This window comes from Theropithecus gelada, chromosome 14, assembly GCF_003255815.1.
Source record: "Theropithecus gelada isolate Dixy chromosome 14, Tgel_1.0, whole genome shotgun sequence".
Lineage (NCBI taxonomy): Eukaryota > Metazoa > Chordata > Mammalia > Primates > Cercopithecidae > Theropithecus > Theropithecus gelada.
Window position 1 is genome coordinate 46218783 of NC_037682.1, and position 8383 is coordinate 46227165.

Genomic DNA, 8383 nt, shown 5'->3' on the forward strand with positions numbered 1-8383 from the left:
GGTTTGTGTCATTCTCCTGCTTCAGCCTCCCAAGTTGCCAGCCACCACACTCAGCTATGTTTTTTTTTTTTTTAAGTACAGACGGGGTTTCACCGTGTTAGCCAGGATGGTCTCGATTTCCTGACCTCGTGATCTGCCCGCCTCGGCCTCCCAAAGTGCTGGGATTGCAGGCATGAGCCACTACACCTGGCCTAAAGTGATCTAATCTAAAATGTTGGGCTAGAAGCCAGAAGTCCCCTGAGTATTCTTCAGCTGGTGAGTGAATGGGCGTGGTGGCACAACCATACAATTGAATACCACTCAGCAATAAAAAGAAACAAACCACGGACAAGTCAACTGTGTGGATGAATCTCAAATGCACTCAGCTAAGTGAAAGGAACCTTATTCAAAAGGCTAGATACTGTGTGATTTCACTTATATGGCCTTCTGGAAAAGGCAAAGCTATAGGGATAGAGAGCAGATCAGTGGTTGCAAGAGCTTAGGAATGGGAATAGGTGTGACTATAAAAGGGTAGCTCAAAATAATTTTGGGGTGGTGGTGGTAGGACTGTTCTGTGTGTTGATCATGATGGTGATTATGTGAATCTGTGCATTTGCCAGAACTTACGAAACTATAATAAAAAGTACATAGATTTAAAAGCATTTTAAAATTGCCATTACAACACCCCCATCCAGGTTGTTTCCAGACTCTCCTTGAAGGGTTCCTAAGGTGGGGAATTTACTATGTTCAGAGACCAGCAATCCCATCAATGCAGAGCTTCCCAATCACTGTGCTGGGAATGGCTTACAGGTTGGCAAGATATTAATCATCTCAGCCCTTAGGCACGTGGGAACCATTGTGCTACTCTTTTTCACCATGGACTGTAAACATTATTTCATTTTCCAATTGTTGTAAAGTGAAAAAGGATGCACTACCTTCTCAGACGCTCATTTTCTTTTGCATTGAAACAATGTCGGTCTATCTATCTGCAATGTCTATTGGTCCTAGTTTCTCCCTTTCTTGGAACAAATTTCTTCCCTCCTAATATATATGACAGTTCGTCAGATATTTGAAAGTTTGCTAAAAGTTTTCATATTCCTACCATCACCAATTCATCTTTGAATAAATGTGCCTGGCCCCTTGGACTATTTCTCATAGACATGTATTTAAGATTACCAATCCCTGGAACATGATCTTCATTTTCAATATTTCTTCCAATTGCCATAATAGAACATGATACTTGATTTTCCTAGCCTATGCTAGGAAAATTTTTGTAATGAAGCTTATTTCATGATTTCTGCCTTCACAGGTCTAGGAGGGTATGCATAATGCAATCTTTCTTTACAGACTGAAAATATTATAGGGCCTGATGGTTATCAAGTTTTGTGGTCTATGTGTACTGGCCCTATAGCTTCTGGAACTTCTTATTGCACTTTCAAATTCTAGCATTTGGGGACAACTCACTAGAAGAAATTCATACAGAAACATCACCAAACAAGTCAACAATAACTATAACACAGCTTCCAGCACCATATTTCAGCCTCTATAAAAGGGTCCATGTCTATAAAAAGATCGACAGTTGTCATACTATATACTTGGCCCCTTTCCAGTACCATGTCATCCTTTGACCAGAGCTCCTTATTGCCTTAACCACTTTCTCACAAATACTCATGAGGCAAAATCCTCCCATCTTCTAGGAGACAGGAAACCTTTCTTAGGTTCCGGCTAATCTTCTCAGGAAAGTGTTCCTCACTCACACACACACGCTTAGTTCCTCAGACTAAGCATCTCACCATCTACTTAGTCTACATTCCAGCTGGCGAACGTTGCCATAACAGTAAGTATGCTCAGTAAGAAATAAATGTCATATCCTATGGGTTTATGGGATATTAGTTGAAGTCCCTTAACCTATGGCATCAGATATAGCAAAATTTAGGAAACAGGGTTGAGGTCTGCCACCTCAAGACATTCCCTCAATGAATATTTGAAATGCACATTCAAAATTATAACTCACATTTGAACACAGGTGATTTTTCTAACTTCTATTTCTACTACTTCATAAGTTCAGGAAATACAAATAAAACAAATCCTATCTCTGTGGACTGGAAAGACATTTCTGGATAGTTAATATTTCTGCTAAAGCAATTTAAAAGCAAAGTTTAGCTTGAAAAGGTATATTTTAAAAAGGAAGAACATTTTTGCAGTGTCCTGCAAAAAAACCTGCAAGAGATGCTGTCAAGAGAATGGGAAGACAAGCAACAGACTGGAAGAAAATATGAAAATATGCAAAAGGCACATCTGATAAAGGACTGTTATCCAAAATGTAAAAAGAACTCTCAAAACTGAAGAATAAGATGAACAACCCAATTTAAAAAATGGTCAAAAGACCTGAACAGACACCTCACCAAACATACACAGGGAGCAAATAAGAAAATGAAAAGATGCTCAATATCATATGTGATTAGGAAACTGCAAATTAGAACAACAATGAGATACCACTACACGTGTATTAGAATGGCCAAAATTCAAAACACTGACAACACCAAACGCTCGTGAGGATGCGGAGCAACAAGGGCTTTCATTTATTGCTGATGGAAATGCAAAGTGGTACAGGCACGTGGGAAGACAGTTTGGCAGTTTCTTACAAAACTAAATGTACTTTTATCATATAATCCAGAAATCAAACCCTTTGGTATTTACCCAAATGAGTATTGTCTGCACAAGAACTATGTTCTCATGAAAATCTGCACACAAACGTTTATGGCAGTTTATTCATAATTGTCAAAACTTGAAAGCAACCAAGATGGCCATCAGTAGTGGAATAGATAAATAAACTGTGGCACATCCAGGCAGGGCAATATTACTCAATGCTAAAAAGAAATGCACTCTCAAACCATGAAAAGCCATGGAAGAACCTTAAATGCACATTGGTAAGTGAAAGAAGCCAATCTGAAAAGGCTACAATCCTATGTGGTGTCAACTATATGATACTCTGGAAAAGGCAAAACTATGGAGACTGTAAAAAGATCAGTAGTTGACAGAGGCTAGCGGAGAAGAAGAGATGAATAGATGGAGCATAAAGGATTTTTAAGGCAGTGAAATTATTCTGTATGATAATATAATGGTGGATACATCTCATTATACATTTGTCCAAGCCCACAGAATGAACAACCATAGGAGTGAACTCTAATGTCAACTATAGACTTTGGGAGATAATGATGTAACATTGTAGGCTCACTGATTGCAACAAATGTACCACTCTGACAGGGTGTTGATAGTCGGGGAGGCAATGCATGTGTGGGGGCAGGGGAGATATGGAAACTGTATCTTCCGCTCAATTTTGCTGTGAACCTAAAATTGCTCTAAAATATAAAGACCAACTTTTTGTTTTTGTTTTGTTTTGTTTTTTGAGACCGAGTTTCACTCTTGTCACCCAGGCTGGAGTGCAATGGCATGATCTCTGAACACTGCAGCCTCCGCCTCCTGGGTTCAAGAGATTCTCCTGCCTCAGCCTCCTGAGTAGCTAGGATTACAGGCATGAGCCACCACACCCAGTTAATTTTATATTTTTACTAGAGACCGGGTTTCTCCATGTTCGTCAGGCTGGTCTTAAAGTCCCCACCTCAGGTGATCCACTCACCTCGGCCTCCCAAAGTGCTGGGATTACAGGCGTGAGACACCACACCCTACCAAGACTATCTTTAAGAAATTGGAATACAGCACTTCAGAATATTGGGGGACTCTCAGATTTCTTCTTATATAAAGGGTAATTGTCACAGCATCGAGTAAGGGACACCACCTTGAAGATTCTGATTCTCTTCGGACCTGTGTCACTTTGTAGAATGCCTTCCCCGAGGACTCGAGTTTTAAACTCGACATGCAAGCATCTCCTTTTGCTCTGAAACATCTTTCGGGGGGCTTGACCACTTTATTCTCTCCTTCATCTTTGTGAACACAAAAGATCAACTAATCTTTCTGAGATTCTTTTCTTCTCCTGATGTGAGGCCTTCCAACTTCAAAGGAGTAGAGCTCTGATGTTTTAGCAATAAGGAGTTTTTTGTTTGTTAGCTGTGTCTGCCTTTTTTTGTGTTTGTTTTTCCCCATAGCAGGAGATCTCACTCATAAAATACCTTGCATCATTTCTAATACCCACATTTTTGGGTAATAGGGTCATAGTAGGACAAAGATGTTTTTATGACAATGTAGAAAGTTTACTGTTTGTTGGTTAAGGTCCATCATGCTGAAAGGGAAGTAAAGACTTAGTTTTCCTAACTGGAAAATAAGAATTATCAAATTACAGAATTAGAAAGCACCTTAGAAATCATTTGCCTCACATGAATATTCTATAAGTAAGGAACTAGAAAGGAGAACTGACTTGTCAGAGGGCACACAGCTAATTAATAGTAAAGCTAAGACTAGAAACCTATAACTGTTCATTCTAATCCAGTGTTATTACAATATAGACCCAGCACAAACTTACTGGGAAAGCCAAAAAAAGGCTCCCAGCTATTATAAAAATGCATCCAATCTTTATGTTTAGATGGAGTGGCTATAGACTTAAGTAAGTAAATTTTTCTTTGCTGAATTTGTGCTTTATCTCTTGCAGCTTATCTCAGATATAGTAGGAATTTAGCCCTTTCAAGACCTCTCAAAATTATTCATTTACATGAATAAATTCAACTTCAACTTCTAAATGCCTACTAGGTGCTAACATTGAGGACCCAAAGGTGAATAAGAACGCTCTCTTTTTTACAGAGGATTTCACCACCTGATGATCCAAAAAGACACGTGTACAACCAGACAAAGGTCCCCATAACCAGAGCATGTTTTAAGGTCCCAGCGCAGAGTATCACATCCTACCTGGAAAGGTTAGGGATGGAGGCTTTCCCTGAAGAGGCCATCTGGGCTGTTTATTGAAGGATGAGGAAGATTCCACCAGAGGGAGGAGGTGAAGGAGGCGGAGGACATTCCAGGCAGAGGAGGGAGCATGAGCAAAGCGTAGAGGCATGAAAGTACTGGCTATTTTTGGAGAACAGTGATTAGACTGAAGAGGCTGGTAGATAGGATAAAGGAAAGTGGGATGGTAGGAGAAGAAGTGGGAAAGTTAATTTGGAGCAAGACAAAGAAATTTGAAAATGATGTCAAAATTTTTAACATGATCTCATAGTAACGGGGCACTAACAGAGGTCTGCGAGCTGAAGGGTGCCATCATCAGATCCAGGTTTTGAAAGATGACTTTGGTGGTGGTGTAACAAATGGAAGGGAAGTGGGAAAACTGGGTGGGGGGCTTCTGAAAAAGTCTAGGCAATACATCTGAACTGGGGCAATAAGAAGCGGAGGAACAAAGGAAGGGCTAAATTCAAAAGACATTGAGGTGCCTGTTGTTGACACAGGTGAAGAGTTATAAAGACTACACAGCCCATGGAAACACCTCCTAAGACGATCCCACTGATCCACTCCGAACATCTGCAATTTGATTTACATATGTCGATTTGCTGGCCCTGTGATACCCACTTTGGGGATTTGTGCTGCTCCAGGCTTCTCCTAAAGACTTTGTAACAGCCGAATAGCAAACGTAGGCACGGCCTCTTCTGAATCTGTCATACTGTTTCTGTAAAACCCTGCTAATCTCTCAGTGCAAGATAAAGTTGAGCTGGTACTTTGGCTCTGCAGGTGCTCAGCCCCACCGTGTCCTCTCTCCCATCTACATAATGCCAACTAGATCAAATTCTGACTAGAGCAATTCCACTAGTTAAAATTTCCATCAGAGCATTGACTCTGGAACAGAGAATCTGGGTTCAAGGTTTGACTTTACCATATACTAGCTGTGTAACCTAACTTCTCAAACAGAGTTCTTCATCTATAAAAAGGGGATAATAACACCTGTATCTTCCCTTTGATTGGGAGAGAGGCAGAAACAGAGATAAAGGGACAGAGAGGAGAGAAATTGCACCCAAAAGAGAATCAAACACATCATAGTGCTTTTAAGCTGAAAACACTGTTATCACAGCAAGCAGTGAATGGCCATGAAAACAAGGAGGCCAGTTTTTAAAAATCTGGATGATGTAAATAAACGAGCCATTTGTTTCATCAAGTCTCACTTCATTTCAGCAAGATGACATTTGTTTTCATTTCTTAGAAAAAAAGAACCATCTTGATGCACTTATATGTTGCTTTGCCCATTTCCATGCCTTTCACAGATGGAATGCGTGGTCAGGAGCAACCTCTGAATGGTAGGTTAGAGTTAATTCTCTTTTTGAAGTAAGAGCCAATGACAAATATCAGACCACTGGTGCATAGAAATAGTGAAAAGTCCTAGTTACTCTAAGAATGTGGCTGACATTGAATACATTATGGTCCAATTACGTTTCTTTCCAGAGTGGTTTAGATGAGCAGATGGAAGCTGAGATTCCCAAGCCTGCAAGTCCCTCTTACAAAATGTTCCCTCTTTTATGTGGTATGGTTTAGATCAGTGGTTCTGAGAGTAGGAGGTGGGGAGCCCCCTAGGAAACATGTGAAATAATGCTAGAGTATGAGCCAGAAGATTGAGACTCGTATTCTATTTATTATCTTTTTAGTGCATCATTGTGAATATGTTTTATAGAAACCTGTGTGTGTTTGTGCATGTGTGTATTGCTCAAAAATTTTTTATGAGGGGACCATGATCAAACAAATTTTGGAACCACATTGTGGAAGTGTTTTGGGTTAGATCTGGGTTTGTATTTCCTCGTCACCTTTGTGATGTGTGTTTCCCCATGACTTACTAATTTTTAGTTATCTTAGGGAATACGAATGAGGAAGCAGTGGATTCTAGTCCTAACATAGCCATGAACTTCCAGTTGACCTAACTATGTGGCGTGAGAGATTTAGCTCATTTTTCGTAGACTGCATTTATTTCACTCTTCATTCATACCATGGGAAGAATAATAATGCCTTCCTGACAAAGTTTTTGTGATGATTAAATAAATCACTGTTTCTAATTGAGCTCTCTTTTTCTGATTTGGGGTATAAAGGTAGTGTTTTAAGGCATGTGTTTTCAGGTCACGCTCACTGTCCTGCTTCGCGCTTTTGCCTGGTCTCCTTCATGCCCTCTGTTTCTCAATGGTTCACTCGTTTATGGTAATTCTGGGAACAATGAGGCAGAAACAGCAGGGTCCAGTCCCAGCACCACCAATTCACTTACCATTGAGTGGGCGTTCAGCTGGTACTGATCGAGCACCCTGCTGTGTGCCCAACTCGGGCTTACTGTCATCTATTCCTCATAGCATCTCAAAAGGGATTTAGGAATTTCTTCACTTTTCAGATGCAGAAGATCTAGAGCAGTGCTGTCCAAGAGGCCTTTCTGCAAGCAATGGAAGGATTCTATAGCTATGCTGTTCACTGTGGAGGCACTAGTCACATGTGGCTCTTAAGCATTTGGAATGTGGCTTCTGTGACTGAGAAACTGACTTTTACACTCTACTTATCTTAAATAATTTCAACTTAAATAGCCACGTGCGGTTATGGCTACTGTGTTGGACAGCACAGTGCTGGAGAATGCCAACAGACCCTAGAACTCCAGAAAGTGATTTAAAAGAAAATAAATTAGAGAGAAGACTGAAAACAACACCATGAAAAGAAGTGCCCATTAACAAGTGAGGAACTTCGAAGAATTCCAGAGAGAAAGCAGAAAGCTGTGGATTAACAGCGAGAAGGCCTGGCCACAGGCAGTGTAGTAGCGTGTGGCCAGGCAGGAGCTGTCCTGGGACATCCCAAACTTGGAATCAGAGGATGTGCAGAGTGGGAGGCACCCTGGGCTATCACAAGGTTGATGGATAAGAAGATGGGTCCAGGGCTAGGAGCTTTCCTCACTTTCCAGTGTGGCTCCAGACTAAGGGGCCAGAAATTCCAGGGAACTTCCCACAGAACCAGTGACTTCCACAGGGAGTGGAAGAGCCTGCACAGGAGACACACCGCCACTGCACACACCTGGTAGCAGGCTCCATCCCTGCCCCACAGTCCCTGCGGGAAAGCTCCTTTAATCAGAGGTGGTATCCACCAAAAGGAAAACAGAAAGTCCCAAATGACATAGTAAACATATAACCAAAAATCCTAAATATAGTTGAAAAACCAGCACTAAGAAGGTGAAACACCAAACTCAACACAAAAACGAACAAATATCCAAGAAAACAGAATTGGTAGAGTAGAGCAAACAAAGACGACTTCCCCCAAGTTAGTATAATGAATATCCTCAGAGAGATACAAGATGATATGTCATTTATAAAGCAAGGATGGGCTACATGAAAAAAATTAGGTATCTTAAAAATTATAAATGTAATTATTTTAAAATCAGTAGATGAACTGAGTAGCTCAAAATGGGACTGTATTTGGAGGTAGGATTCTTAAAGAGGTAATTAAGTTAAAA